Consider the following 15,774-nt stretch of genomic DNA (forward strand, 5'->3'; position numbering starts at 1 on the left):
GATTTATCCATTTATTTTAGAGAGAGAGAGAGAGAGAGCAGGGAGGGGCCAGAGGGACAGGGAGAGAGAGAGAATCTCCAGCAGACTCCCTGCTGAGCACGGAGCCAGACTCGGGGCTCAATCTCATGACCCCGAGACCATGACCTGAGCCGAAATCAAGAGTCAGGCGCTCAGCTGACTGAGCCACCCAGGGGCCCCAGTATCTCTTGTTTTTATATTCTATTAGTTACTGCAGAAGGTATGGCAGTTCCTAGGTTAGTCTCTGCAAAATTCATCTCCTCAAAGATCTTGAAGTACAAATCATTATACTTGACAATTTAGCTCACCAATTGTTAATTTAAAATTGATGGAAGTGAGATATTTAAAACTGTGGTTCCTGTGGACACAGATTCCCATAGCAAACTTATTCTTGGAGTAAAATGTCTATCTTTCTGGAATGATTCTGCTTGTATTCTATTTGAAGACAGAGGGGAAAATGTTGATTCTTAATCAAGTCTTCTCCTTTCCTAGAAGTTTATCCTAGAGGTCAAAGGAGCTCAAAGACTGAAACACGGAATTTCATTTTGTAAGGGGTGCAACTCTGTGCTGGTTTGGGCAACGCAGCCAGTGCCTTTTCTGCTTTAGCTACAGAATTTACTCCTCATCTGTCTACTGCTCTTCAGCTCTACTGATGCTCATTTTATTTATTTTTTTAAGGTTTGTATTTATTTGACGAGAGAGAGAGAGAGAGCACAAGTAGGCAGAGTGCCAGGCAGAGGGAGAGGGAGAAGCAGGCCTCCCGCCGAGCAGGGAGCCCGATGCGGGGCTCGATCCCAGGACCCTGGGATCATGACCTGAGCTGAAGGCAGCCGCTCAACTGACTGAGCCACCCAGGTGCCCCTTCTGATGCTCATTTTAGGTGCCATCACCTTTTGCTGGACATCATCAAGACACTTCCTGCTCTTACTCTTGCCAACTTCAATCCTTTCTCCACAGCAGCAGTTACTTTGAATTATGTCATGTTCATGCCTGGGCCTCACCAGTGATTTCTTATTTCCAGCTCTGTGTCCCATGTACTAGTGGCCTCCTAGGCCTCATGATGAACAACTCCCTGCCTTTTCTCTTATATTCTACTCTCCCTGGCTTTGTTAGCATTTTTTTTTTTTTTCCAACAGAACACTTTAGTTCTATTTTTGGGCCTTGCACTTAACTATTCCCTCTGCCTGAACTTAACCTTTCTGGCTCCTCAGTACCTCGGTATTCGTTCAAACGCTCTCTCTTCAGGGAAGCCATCTCTGATGCACCATTTAGGTGTCATGACCTGTGACATAAATCTATGTACTGTCTTTATAGCACTCAGTGCTGCTTGGAATTATGAGCACACAGACAATGATGGTTACCCAGTGTTATTGTCTCTGTGAATACTTAGTGAAATCTGGTGTGAACTTCTATCATGGAATTATAACTTTATTAGTATAACAATTAATCTTTGATATGCTGTCTACATCTAAAGTTGTTCCAATCACATAATCCCATGGTTGAACATTGAGTTACTTGGAAAGATTTTAAGATACAATGTTTTCTAGTAAAAAATTCTAGTATGCTGTCAAACCATATGGCCTGCACTAGGCAAAGAATAACATGATTGTGAGCATAGAATGGACCAGGTTCCTAGCAATATGCCATAAAAACTTGCCACTCCACTGATATGTGACCTTTATAGCTTGTAGCTTTTAAAATCACATTCCTACCCAGTGCTGCATGTCACTCTCATTAAAATAACAACCCTATACACTGCTGGGTGGCGTTAGTATCTTTTACAAGAAAAGCACATGATTTCATTTCATGCAAATAACTCAACTGTTTTCTTTCTATAAGTCACCATATGAGCTGGAAGAAAACCAGCACAACTTAATTCAGAGGAACATAAGCCAACACCTTCATAAGGAAGATAAAAGTGAGGGAGATAGAAGCAAGCGAATCTTACCTGTAGAGTAGCATGTAAAAAATGCACAATTGGGTACCAGAAGCCATGTGTGATAGATGGATGGAAATCCCAATCTGTGTATGGCTGAAAATTCAAACATCCTCAGACTGGATAGGTTTATTCTGCTGCTTTATTAAACTCAGACTCACAGCCCTGGGTCATTTGTATTTGCATTAATGACTTTAAATTAATGCAATAGCTTCATTACTGCATATAGACATTATTGGATTATCCAATTCACAAATAAGTGTTCTGTTTTTAATAATGATAATAAAACCATTTGAATTTGAAGATGTTGGAGTCAAGCTAACAAGTTCAAAAACTATTAGGAAGTCTTATGAATGGGATAAAAGGAAACATTTTATTTATAAATAGTTGACAGAGAACTCCATTGTGTAATCTCCCGTTCATAAAAATGCAAAGACAGGAAGGTAGTTGCGTATTTCAATCTTCTAACTTCTTTGGAAATAAGTACTAGATAGCATGATCAAAAACCTAACTCTGTTGATTTGGGTTCAAATTCAGATGCTATCTTCTTTTCCAAGTGGAGAAAACATGGACAATGTCCTCCAATACAAATAGAAGATTTCTAATGGAGAGATTCCCTAATATTCCTGTAGCAAGCATATGTTGTGGAAGTCAGCCACACAATTTAGCACTTGATTAAAATTGTGCAAAGAAGTATCCTTTGTCAGAGCATAGTTTGATAGATGAAATTAAAATATGAATAGAAGTGTATGTCGTAAGAAAGACCTTAGGATCCATATAGTGCAATTTCCCAACTAACATGGAGTCCTTGTACGGCACAGATAAATATGGTCATTTAGTTCAGCTATCATATTTCTAGTTAGGGCATCACCATCTTCTCCCACTTTATGTAGCTCTGAGTAATAAGAGCTCTTTGCATTGAGAACAGAAGTCCAATAGAGCCCTGCAGCACACTCCTTTACTCTCTCTGAGAGTATTCACCATATATCTTCCTCTTCCACATACAACCCTCAAAATATTTTGAGACACCTGTTTTCTATTAACACCTCACCCATTCCTCAGAAGACAGAGTTTCTAGTTGCTTAATTATAAAACCAGTTTCTAGTTCAATGTCTTGCCTGGATTCATTTTTGATGGATTTGGTTTGATGGAAATGTGATATCTGGAATTAAGTGCAGTTCTTTAACCATGGTCTATTACTCTTTTGATTTCAAGGTGCCATAATTCTATTAATGTAACTCAAATTTTGTTAGTCTTTATATAGCCACATACCTCATCATTGGCTCATATTATCTTGCAGTCAAAATGTCTCTTATTTTTCTAACTATCTCATCTAAATCTTGCAAATCGCATCACCAGAATGTGGTGATTTTACTTGATGTAAAGTCCAAAGGAACCAAAATGTGTTTTGTTTATCCATGCTGCCTGGTAGAGCTTCCCCTCATTTTCCAGACTTTACATTCATTGGTCATTTGGTTCCCTGATTGTATTTATGTGATTTACTCTCTTTTATGTACTTAAAATGTTTCCTCTATCTCTCTCAGTCTTACCAAACTTTCAAGGCTCATTTCATGTGTTTCTGTAATGTCATATTTCCTAATCAGTCCATCCCACAGCTTCCTTATTCTTTCCTCTGAATTATCATAGCAAAAACAGTCAATTCCCTTTGAAATTAATCACACGGAATTCTGCACTACAATGGAGCTTTTCACAAATACGTACCTTGGCAAGCCAACTAGAACATACAATGTTCGAAGGAAGGGATCTTCTATTTGATTTTTCCTTAGCATGCTTTAATGATGAATCAAGTAAACAAAAGCCACTCGATGAATGCTTGATAAATAGTAAGTAAAATGAAAAAGATTTGTCTATCACTGGGCCTAGGAAAAAAACTAGACTTGGGTCTTCACCTTGAAGGGCCTTGTCATAGATGTGGGAAGCTTCTCCTTTCAGGTTGATTTGATCTTTGCCTTGAGTGCTGGACTGCAGAAGCATTACACAGGAAGAGAGTGGTTCTAATCATTATTTCTGGATTATCTACTCTGCTGATTTTCAAAAATACAATAGTACTTGTTAGGCACTGTTTAGACCTTTTCCCTTGTTATCTATATGCCATTTTAACAGGTTTTGATGTAGGAAGACGTTTGCATAATATATTTCTGGCTGGATTCTAGGTATTATCCTCTTTTTCAAGAAGGTTCTGAATCTCCACACAATGTGGAATGATCTGTTCAAAGAAGCACAAAGAAATAATTAAATCTTAGTATGTGTTTTGTAGACCCAGGTTTTAATTTCTAAACCGTGAGAGAATCAGAGGTGACACCAACATAGTGTTTGTACTCCTTACTAAGTATTGGTTGAGTGGCTTAGTCTTGATGGCTGTAAGTGTGGGTTTACAAACTACTCCCTATGCTATTCATGGCCAATTCATTAAATTCTTCTTGACATTACCATAGATAATACTGGTAACTCTTAGAACTGTTTGGAGGGACTCAGATATTGTATTGATCAGACTTGCATGTGTAATTCCAATTAGGAGGGTGGCGGTCTGTTTCTGGGCACACATTTCTAGTAACTTTTCTCTAAACTACATCATCATCTGTTCTTTTAAAGTAGGTAAGGGCCTGTATTAAAATAAGCTACACTTCCAAAAATCCTAAGAGGGAGCTATATACTGGTTCTGGATTGGCTGTGACTTTACTTAGATTACACCTGTTGGGTGGTAGAAAGAATAGAAAACATTCTCTGGTCTCTTTTATTTATATATTAGTTTGGGGTGATAATGTTTTATTTTGATTTATTTTGAGCTCCAGCACTCCAACTAATTAAGACCAAAATAGCCAAACATTGTTATTGGCTCTGCATTTGAGAACAGTTTCTTGAAAACCTGGCTTGGATCCAAGGCAGGTCTCCCTCTCCCTGGGGTGGGGTTTTAGCGCCACAGTTTTCTACTGCAACTCTGATGCAAACCGATAAATCTCAGCAAGTTCATAAGGTTTCACATTCTATTAGAGAAAGACAAAGGAACAACAGAATTAGAGACAAATGATGTGACCAAGTGTCAAGAGAAAGTTTCATTAAAAACTGAAGACAAACCTGTGAAACATTCACCTGAAAAATGTTTGCATCTTCATAGAAAAGGGTCCATTCTGGATTCAGTGACTGATTGTGGGGGGTCACAGTGACACAGTGAAATGGCATCCTTTGTTCACCAAAGCTGCTACCCAAACAACCTGAATTTTAAATCTCTTTCTTTTTGAAATAATTTTTCTTCTCTCTTTCTCTGAACAGTCATGGAGAGGCTTAATTAATGAATTAGTATTTGCAGAAATCTTTGATATTCCAAGATGAAAGGTTTTGCATAAGGGTAAAGCATCGGCACCAGCAGTAAAATGTCCTCTTGATGACAGAATGCATGAAGTGTTAAACTGGAATACATTTGACAACTGCAATTAAAGAGGTTTGATCCTGTTTTCCTCCTCTGTTTTTATCATGTGCATTATTCCAGGGGATATGAGGCTAATAGGAAAGGTAAATTCTCATTGGCCAGAAATTGTTGATATATATACACACATACACATTCCCCAGTGGTTAAGGCAGGTGGAAAGTTTATGGGCAGCCTCTTTCTGGGGCAATAAAAGCTTCTTTTATTTCAAATTCTCTTTCTACACCAGTTGCTATTATTCTGAAAAGCTCCTGGCATTTGGAAGGCAATAAGCAGGGCATAAAATCCATTCTTTCCTGAACAGGTCCCATTCCTAGGACTGCTTTTAAACTAACTAGTTTACAGCAAAGAAACAGACAGCTGGGTCTCTTGCAAAGGCTCTCAGGAAAAGCAGGGACCAGAGACCTGCTAAGTACCTGAGTGCAGTACACGGTCTGTAGGTAAGTTACCGACTGGATCTATAACTATTTTCTTACACAACTGAAATTCCTTGGATCTAAGATATAATTAAGTTGACAGAAATGATGTCCGTTGTGGATAGAGGAAATGACTTTTAAGCTTGCATTTTCTGCAGAATACCTCTTTCTTGGTTTAGACTCACTGAAAGTCTTTTGAGAAAATCCCCTCTCAAATTGGGGTAGGGATGCGTAGGAATGTAGAGTTGGGGTAGATATCTACTGCCTTCCCAGGACAATAAGTTTGGTGACATACCTGACAAAATGAAGGTCTACATTGCATCCTTGTAGTTTAAAAATCAAACCAAAGGATACCTCACTGTATGTCCGAATTGCCCATGTTGGGCACCAGCACTGGCTCAGCCGGCAGCCAGTTTTCTCCCTTCTCCCTTAGGGGGAATGGTCATCCTTCTCTAAGGGAGGCTGGCCTAGTCAAGATGACCTCGTTGATTTGAGCCTGACAGGAAATGAAATTCTAGGCACAGGAGCTACGTGTGGGCATCAGTTGCTGGGATTCTGGAGAGGATTTTATGAATGTTAATAATAAGCCCCTGATAGATCTAGTCTTGTTGTAGCAAGACCAGTTTCCAGAACCACAGTGAAAAATATCTGAGAATAAAGGCAACTCCTAGGTCAGAAATAACTTGGAAACGGGGCCTGAATTTGGACCAATTGCCTTAAGTTGTATCTTAAATTGGGTCCTGTTCATGCCTTCCGAATGATAACAGTGCAAAACTACCTATTGAACACAGTGGCAGAATTCTAAGCACCTGACAAATAAAAGGTGTAAAGCTTCTCAATTAGTAAATACTTCAATAGAAAAAAATATAAAACATTTGTGAAGTGAGTCGCTCCACGAGGAGGATTTTCACCCTCGCTCTCTTCTATAGGCTTTTGTGCAATAATAGCATAACAATTAACAAATAACATTTGTGGGGCGCCTGGGTGGCTCAGTTGGTTAAGCGACTGCCTTCGGCTCAGGTCATGATCCTGGAGTCCCTGGATAGAGTCCCGCATCGGGCTCCCTGCTCAGCAGGGAGTCTGCTTCTCCCTCTGACCCTCCCCCCTCTCATGCTCTCTCTCTATCTCATTCTCTCTCAAATGAATAAATAAAATCTTTAAAAAAAAACAAATAGCATTTGTGCAATAATAACATTTACCTGTCACTACTTGGTGTGCAAGTATGATTGGGCAGCTTCCAGCTCCATTTTTCTGGGCTAAGGAACAGAGAACCACGTTCCAGAGAGCTAGAGGGGAAGCTGCTAAAGAAGCTCAGAAGAGGGGATTAAATGCAAGTAGTATTTGTATTTTCAAGAGGGTTTTACTTCACCTTTCAAAAGGGCGTTAATAAAGGAATTTTCAGGAGATAAAATTGATAGAGCCACTTGGGGAGCAGGACATGTGGCTAAGAACATGGCTGAAGTATCATGGACCAAGGGAGAAGAAGGCTCTCTCACCGGGAGTTGATGACTGGCCTAAAACCGTGGTTTCCTGATGCTTTTTGCTGCCATCTGTAATCTGAAAATGTAATGTGGGTTGATTTTCTTTCTGTTAACTTAAATTGCTTCCTGCGATGTTGCTTTGGATAACTGCAAGTATGGCTATGCTACAGATAATTTCTGCATAAATGAATTGGCTGTTTACTAGCTTTAAAATACATATCCAAATCCCTCACAAGCTTTTCTCAAACCCACAAAACAAATGGGGTCTCTATGGGCAAAGGCATAGAGAGACAGGCAATTCCATTACGAGCACTGAGTAGACACTATCTATGGCTGTGTGGCCCACAGCTGACATTGTTCAACTCAAGAAACTTTAATTTGGGGCTGTACTTCAAGGTAATGAATTATCTAGGAAGGTTTGCAGTTAACCCTCTACTGTTGTTAAATGGAAATAGGTAAGAGCTGGATGTCCTACTATGATAACCTGTTGATGGGGGAAGAGAATCCTGGAATTCCTCCAAGTCCTACATTTTGGGCTTCCACTTTCCCCCTTCACCATTTCTAGAAATGGAACTGTCCATAGGTGAAAGTAAAAGTGTAGTTTGTTTGAAGGTCCTTGGGTGCATGGTTGGGTTTGAGGGGAGGGAAGACGCGGTTTGGGAAATAGCACTTGCCTCCCCCAGTCACAGCCGCACTAATGTCATTTGGCCAGACAAGAATAAACCAAGGAATGTTTGCTACCTGTGAGACACGTGTAAAGCAAAATTGTGCAAAATTTATTATGCTTGGCAATTTCACAGATTTTGGAGAGTGTTTATGTATTTTAGATGAAACCTCTGGTCAAGCGCATTATCCACTTACTAGTTTATTAACACATCAAAATCCTGAAGCTGGCAAATCTGTCTTTCCAGTCCACTGGCCAAGGGGTGCCCTTTTTTTTTTTTTTTTTTAGCTCTCAGCTCTTTTCCCTCCCTATTTCAGACATTTGTGTGACATTTTACTCTCTCCAGCCATGTCCCTCCCTTTGCCATCATTTTTCTAATTCCTTATTCACTTTCAGTTTTCTGAAGCTGATAGAAGATCAAGCAGCGCCTCTGTCCTGGAGAGTTCACGTTGTAAGGGAGGGGATGTTTAGGTTTAGGAATCAGGAGAGTAACTTAGGAGAGGTATTTTCAATATTCCTGAAACCACATTCAAGAGTGGTAAATAAACTTTGCATAAAATGTGCTTTTTTAGTTCAGGGCATGTTTATCTGCTTTGGGTTCATAGCTTTTATGTCCTGTCTCATTATCAATGCATTCTGACAATGTTCAGCCAAGAAAGTAAATTTGCCTCACAGTATGACGATGGGAAAATATGAGCCCTCAAGATAATTGTTTCAAGAATTAGCAACCTCCTGCCAAACTCCTCAAGACTTCTATCAAATGTTTTAATTTGAAATTTTATGATGATCTGCATATTTTGGGTCCAGACTATAGACAGAACCTGGAGACTCTATGTGGCTACAGTCTATATTCACAGTGAAGTCACCTACTTGTCTCCTCTTAGGCATGCATGGCTAACTCAACCATCAGCTTTTGTTTTCCCCAAGTACAATAATTACCAACTCACTGAATCCTCTGCTTCTTAACAAATTTCAGATTCTTATTATAAGCCTATAATCTCATAGCGAAATCTGTGCTTCAAACATTAGTAATTATCAGAGGTTTTAGTTAATGTCTTTATAATAGTTAAATAAACAAACGTTCGCATAACTACAATGGACATCGCAAAACTAATTTGTCATTGTAAATTTTGCAGTCTGCAATATAACATAGGTTGTTTCATATTTGGAAACCAGAGTTTCCATATTTCTGAATCAATCTCTCTCTCTCATTTATAAAAGTGATACACAACAAAATTTAAATAATTACCATAAACTTACTCTTATTTTTTATTTTCTGGAAATCGCTCTTCATTAAAACTTGGCTTTAAGTAGCGTAATAAACTTAAATGAAGAAGCCTTCTGACAAGACCAAATGAAGTCAATTAAATTTTAACTTCTATAACAGACCTCAACATTTGAGCTTGGAATTTCTTGACATGAAGCCAAGGTTCCTTCTGGTTTTAACAGAATTGGTCTCCTTATAACTATTTTAATAAAGATATTTTTAAAAAATCTTACAACAGGCCATCAGCCAAAATGATATCCCTCATTATCAGCAATCACTATGTATTTTAGGATGAGATCTATGACTCATGTATGTGCGTGAACAGGCGTACCTTTTATCTTACTATTCCTATTTTATTTAGTATCTTATGGGAACTAGAAATAATGGTTATATTCCTTACAATATTTATAATTGTCATCTCTCTAGAACTAATCATTTTCAAAGCAGCTGATAATGAATATGCCCCTATTGCACTCTGGAGGAATATAAGGCGCACCAAAGTGTCTGTTTTATAGTTATTTAAACCTGGATACAGGACAGGTTATTTACTCAAGATCACTGCAAAATGTTAGGGACTTCACACACTATCAGATGCAGAGGAGGCCAGGGTAAACAGGGGTTCATGCAGCACAGTCCATCATGCTAGGGTAGTATTTTGCATTTATCTCCAACATATTAGAGATATATTCACCAAGTAGAAACCCTGAGGCAGAAGCTGGGGAAACAAAAATATGTATTTTATTCCTCAATAAAGATTGTTGATACTGGCATATAAAAATAAACAAAAAACAACCAAATGAACAAATACAGGGGAATGTGATCAAAACCTGCAGTGGCTGCTCCCTGAAAAATCACAGAATGCTTCATTAAGAATGTAATTCTTGTGTTTAGTGCTCCACCACGGCATGGGGCTGATAATTGGGGAGTGAGGGAAAGTGAATCTGGGCAGAGCCCAGAGCATGCCTGGAGGCACAGAGGAGCAAAGGAGAAAGGGATCCACAGGACTGTGGAAGGGTAGAGCAGTTAGAGATGAGTGTAAGGTTTATTTTAGTGGAACAGGGATAACATGACCAATTGCAAAGAGAGGATCTCATGGGTAGGTACTGGGAAATGATGAGACTGGATGCAAGAGATAGTATGGTCCTGTGTTAGAAGAGTGTGTGGGGGTGGACAGGAAGAGGTGGTTTTGACAGGATTAACAGGGACTTAAAGATTGAGAGGAGAGTTTAGGTGACCTAATTCAATGTCCACACCAAGAAACTTTTGATAATGCATGGAGGGTGTGCCCCCTGTGATTATGCCAGTATGATAGTCATCAACCAGGACTGGCCTGGGCCACCAAGGACGTATGCTCACCCTGAGGATAGGGTCACACTTGTCCATCCTTGCTGGAGGCAGAATCTAGACACTAGAAGAAAGCATCCTTGGCAGCACTGTTCAGGAAAACAAGAAATACAACAACTTAGGACACTAATACTCACAGAAACGTTTGCATTTTAAAAGACTCTATTGGAAGAACTGTAATGCTTCAACTCCAAATAATCACTTTCTCATGTTTGCCTGGGCTCCACCCCAGATTCATTAAATTAGAACTCTTAGGGGTAGAGCTTGCGCATTAATATTTTTAAAAATATCCACAGATGTTTCTGCTGTAGAACCAGCATTAGAAACCATTGAATTAGAATACAGCCTTCTTGGGAGAATGGTTCACGTCCTAAATTTCTTTGTATCTGTTCAAGTTCTTAACACATCACTTTATACTTAGTAGATTCTCAACATGTATTCAGTCACTTTTGGGTAAGCAAGGGACTCAGTCCCTTTGGAGGAATAAGTGAGACTCATTTGTAATTGGCATATTAATTGTGTGTATGCAAATGCATGGTGCTAGGATATTTGAAAGAAAATTCTTTTAAGTGGTTAAACAGACCTTTATATAATCTTGTTTACACGATTAATTTATTTAGCAAACTCTTTTTCATAGATAGCACGAGGGCAAACTTCAGTCCCACCACCTTCTGAATTATCACAGTGTCCATATTTGTGGGGGTCCAAGTTAATGAGTTTTTACAGAGTAGATTGTTGAGCTGTCAAGCCAGCAACACTGACAGTATAGTAGTAAGGCAGGGCTTTTTAATCTCAGAGAATAAATGAAGTTTTCCTAGATGGTAGCTGATCTACAAGATATTTGTATTTCATACTGCTAATAAATGTTCATTAAAACATGTTTCATTATTAATTATACAGACTAGCATTCAGAGCTCCAGTAAATTGTATCCCTATTATAATAAACGTATTTAATTACAGAAGTTCAGTAGTAAAGCTTATTTTTGTAAAGCCATTTTATTAGGTGTGTCATATGGTTTAAAAACCACAGAAGCAGACCTCACAACACACAAAGATTGTTTAAACATGTCAGAGTGGAGATTACTATATTATTAGGTGATAACTGATCTCAAATTTACAATTACCACTTTTATTTTACTATATCTGACATTAGTCTTAGAGCATGATGAACTGGCCACTGGTATTGAGTACATGATGGGCATCATCCATTTTGGATCTCTTGTGCCAATACATCCTCTGTGGTTATCTGTGGTTTTATCTTGGCCACACATTATTAAGGAGTGGTAAGTCATCCCTGCCCAGAATGGGAATTACACTGGGGTGTCTGGGTGCTTCTACAATGTTCTGAGAAATGGACTCTTGAAGTGGAAACTATTGTACATCTGATAAACTTGAGGTTTACTTAGACATTACAATTTCATGCTGGGGGAATGTCACCCGTGTTGAGCTAGAAGAAAATGAACCCCCACAAGGTTAAATGAGTGGCCCTCAATTACACAGCAAAATTAGGCAAGCAGATGAGGACAAAAGAAGCAGAGAGAAGCAGCAGTATGTACTGTGGTCAGGACATAGGAGAGCCAAGGAATTAAATTTTGCCTCTGCAACTTATAATCCTGTGCCAGTGGTCAAACTATTCCACCTCTGGATCCAGTTTTCTTCTACGTTAAGTAGACACGTCCTATCTGCCTCGCTGGCATGGTGTCAGCAAAAGATTCACCACAGAGTCTGGCACCCAGGAAACCTCAAAATGTGTTAATTCCCTCGTTTGCCCCTAGAAACTGCATTTTTCACCTTGTGATCCCTTCTGCTTTCCACTGGCTCTCAGCTGTTGCTTCTTGTTCTCACTGAGGTTGCATTCTGGGTTTATTAATTGTTCCTGCATGATATTCTTAAGAGCGAGTCCTGCTGACAGTGTTTTGTGATATTGGGAAGAGCTGCCTGGAGAGAGGAGAATCCCCCACCTCTGAGGAGGTTCTCAGCATGACCTGAATCCACATCAGAGAATATTTAGAATAGAGGCTCATAAATAAACAAAAACTGAACTTAGATGATTTCTAACTTCCCTTCATAATTGAGATTCTATGGTAACATTTCCTTGGCATCTAGAGTTAAGAGGGAACATTTGAGAAAATTTGGTCTGACCAACTAACTTACACAGAAGGATGCCTCCTTTGGTTCATAGTTCTTGGGCCTATCCTCATGCCGGATACACAGGCCCTACAATTGAACAAAATCTCCTCATTGTAGAACTGAGGGGCCTTAGAGACCTGCAGAAGTGGAATGACTCTCCCAGGTTCCTACAAACTTACTGGCAGGACATGGAATCAATCATTGCTGCATGCTTATTTTTGGGGGCAAGCAAGAGGTTGGATTATCTATTGGTCCTAGAGGAGCATATTTAATATTTCATTGCTATTTTTTAAGCCTGGTCTTATCCTGGGAAGCGACACCTTTCTTCCTTTTTTTTTTTTTTAGGTCGAGTTTTTCACACTTGGTTTCAGTTTGTGGAGAAATTAAAATGTGGTTTCTCTCTCTCTGAGCATGATATAAGCAAGGAACATAAAAACAGAGTGTCTTCTTTTAATAAAGCTACCTCAGCCTTGCCAGAATGCTATCTTGAGCTTCTATACTATAAATGAAGGTGTATTTTCCCATAAACTTTGATTCCCCCCCCACCCCCGCTTTTTTTTTCTGGTTTGGCTGCAGGGAGGAGGCATTTCCATTCCTAAGCTGTGGCTGTGAGTGGCTTGCTTCAGACACAGTAGAGATAATTAGCAGGGATAAGTATCCAACAAGAGGATTAGGCATTCATATGAGTAAGAATAACATCTGCAGTGACATGATAAAAATGGTACAGACCATTAAATCGCGTACATCAGGGCATAAACTGATCACCAGCTGAGGTCAGAAAGAAATCTCCCCTCCTGGTATCATATTGTACAATTAAGCAAATTTGGGGGTTTTATGCTGTATTTTAGATCATTCGTTATCATCTAGCCTCAAGAACAAGGCTAGATGGTCCTTGATCGTGTTCTTTTCAGCATTTCCGGTGACCTGAAACACTCAAGGTTTACACTAAAATCCATGCTGTCCTTACTACCACAGACATCCCCAACATGTGCCCCCAAGGGCTTCATGCTTCTGTCACTCCAGTGAATAGCGATGTGGTGCTTCCCTCTCTCTTGTGCTTGTCCTCTTTATGGTCAATAACATTCATTAAGGAGATGGATGGTCGAAATTTGATGTGTAAGCTTGTGATTAGAGTTGGTGTAAGTTTCAAAACTGAACTCAAATTTGCCTTTAATCCTTCCTTCGTTCATAAGGTCTGCAATACAATTAATAAAATATGAGTATATTAATCATTTAATGATGACCCACTCCATCGCACACATTGTTCTGAGCGCTAAGAATTTAGCAGTGGATAAAAGAAATAAATTGTTTGCCTCGAAGAGAAGACAGACAATTACAGGACAAAAGAAAGACAGACACTTAGAAAACATGAACAACACTAGAGTCAACTAGACCTAACAGATTCCCACAGAATACCTCGCCCAACAACAGCAGAATGTATTCTTCTCAAGTGCACACATAACATCTAGAAGACAAGCCCAGAGAGCAAACCTCAATATATTTAAAAGGATAGAATTAATACAAAGTTGGTCCTCTGACCACAGTGGAATAAAGCTAGAAATTAATAACAGAAAGAAATTTGGGAAGCTCGCAAATATGTAGGAATTAAACAACACATTCCTAAATGACTGATAGCCAAAGGAAAAACCAAATACACTTGAAAATATTTTTAAATGAATGAAAATGAAGACACAAAATACCAAAACTTATGGGATACAGCTAAAGCAGCTCACACAAGAAAATTTGTAGCTGCCTATGTTAAAAAAGAAGGAAGACCTCAAATAAATAACCTATCTTTCTACCTTAAGACTCTGGAAAAATTAGAGTAAAATAAACCTAGAGTAAGCAAATGGAAGAAAATAGTAATAAGAGTGGGTATTAATGAAATAGGGAATACAAATCAACAGAAGAAAGTCAACTAAACCAAAAGCTGGTTCTTTGAAAAGATTCACAAAATTGGCAAACCTTTAACTGATTGATCAAACAAAAATGATACTCAAGTTATTAGAATCAGAAATGAAAAGGGACACATTACTACTAGCCTTACGGAAATAAAAAGTGTTATAAAGGAACGTAAACAATTATATGCCAATAAATTAGGCAACATAGTTGAAATGGACAAATTCCTGCAAAGACACAAACTACTGAAACTGACTCAAGGAGAAATAAACAATTTGGACAGACCAATAACAAGTAAAGAGATGAATTAGACTACCCACAAAGGAAAGCTCTGGCCCCAGGTGACTTCACAGATGAATTCTTCCTAACATTTAAGAAGAATTAATTAATAATAGTTCCACAAAAATTTCCAAAAAAATAGGAAAAGCATTTCCCAATCACCTTCTATGAAGACAGCTTAAACCTGATACAAAACAAAGACATAACAAACAAAAAATAACAGTACAATATCTTAGAATGTGGACTGCAAAATCTTTAACAAAATACTAGCAAACTGATACCAGCAACACTTCAAAACAATTATACACCATGTCCAACTGGGATTTATCCCAGGAATGCAAGGTCGGTTTAACATCAGAAAACCCATTAATGTAATACATCATATCAATAAAATAATTTTAAAAACCATGATTTTCTTCCGGAAGTGGGAGTATCATTGACAAAATTCAATGACCTTTTATGATAAAAATATGCCACAAACTAAGAAAAAAAGGGAACATCCTCGAACTGATAAAGGGACCTTAAAAAAAAAATCCAGCTAACATCATACTCAATGAGAGAGAGAGAAAGAGATGGAGAGAGGCAGGGAGGGGTAAAGGGAGAAGGAGAGAGATAATTTTTTTTTTAAAGATTTTATTTATTTATTTGACAGAGAGAATGAGATAGAGAGAGAGAGCATGAGAGGGAGGAGGGTCAAAGGGAGAAGCAGACTCCCTGCCGAGCAGGGAGCCCGATGCGGGACTCGATCCCGGGACTCCAGGATCATGACCTGAGCCGAAGGCAGTTGCTTAACCAACTGAGCCACCCAGGCGCCCGGAGAGAGAGAATTTTAAGCAGGCTCCATGCCCTGCATGGACCCCCACATGGGGCTCAATCTCACAACCTTGAGATCATG

Source organism: Mirounga leonina, unplaced genomic scaffold (assembly GCF_011800145.1).
Source record: "Mirounga leonina isolate KUSES-001 unplaced genomic scaffold, KU_Mleo_1.0 Mir_93, whole genome shotgun sequence".
NCBI lineage: Eukaryota > Metazoa > Chordata > Mammalia > Carnivora > Phocidae > Mirounga > Mirounga leonina.